This window comes from Schistocerca nitens, chromosome 8 (genome assembly GCF_023898315.1).
Source record: "Schistocerca nitens isolate TAMUIC-IGC-003100 chromosome 8, iqSchNite1.1, whole genome shotgun sequence".
NCBI lineage: Eukaryota > Metazoa > Arthropoda > Insecta > Orthoptera > Acrididae > Schistocerca > Schistocerca nitens.
The window spans coordinates 213145766-213146370 of record NC_064621.1 but is presented as its reverse complement, the minus strand read 5'-3'; the positions used below and the strand labels follow the sequence as shown (position 1 = coordinate 213146370).

At 52.6% G+C, this 605-nt stretch overlaps 1 non-coding gene across 1 annotated transcript; it reads right to left on the bottom strand.

The window, feature by feature from the left end:
• Nucleotides 1-208: 208 nt before the first annotated feature.
• Nucleotides 209-283, bottom strand: Trnas-cga (transfer RNA serine (anticodon CGA)). Its single transcript has one exon. It is a non-coding gene; the product is annotated as a tRNA-Ser (tRNA).
• Nucleotides 284-605: the final 322 nt, after the last annotated feature.

Genomic DNA, 605 nt, shown 5'->3' with positions numbered 1-605 from the left:
TCACAGCTTTACTTCCGCCAGTACCTCGTCTCCTACCTTCCAAACTTTACAGAAGCTCTCCTGCGAACCTTGCAGAACTAGCACTCCTGAAAGAAAGGATATTGCGGAGACATGGCTTAGCCACAGCCTGGGGGATGTTTCCAGAATGAGATTTTCACTCTGCAGCGGAGTGTGCGCTGATATGAAACTTCCTGGCAGATTAAAACTGTGCCCCCGACCGAGACTCGAACTCGGGACCTTTGCCTTTCGCGGGCAAGTGCTCTACCAACTGAGCTACCGAAGCACGACTCACGGCTGGTACTCACAGCTTTACTTCCGCCAGTACCTCGTCTCCTACCTTCCAAACTTTACAGAAGCTCTCCTGCGAACCTTGCAGAACTAGCACTCCTGAAAGAAAGGATATTGCGGGGACATGGCTTAGCCACAGCCTGGGGGATGTTTCCAGAATGAGATTTTCACTCTGCAGCGGAGTGTGCGCTGATATGAAACTTCCTGGCAGATTAAAACTGTGTGCCCGACCGAGACTCGAACTCGGGACCTTTGCCTTTCGCGGGCAAGTGCTCTACCAACTGAGCTACCGAAGCACGACTCACGCCCGGTACTCA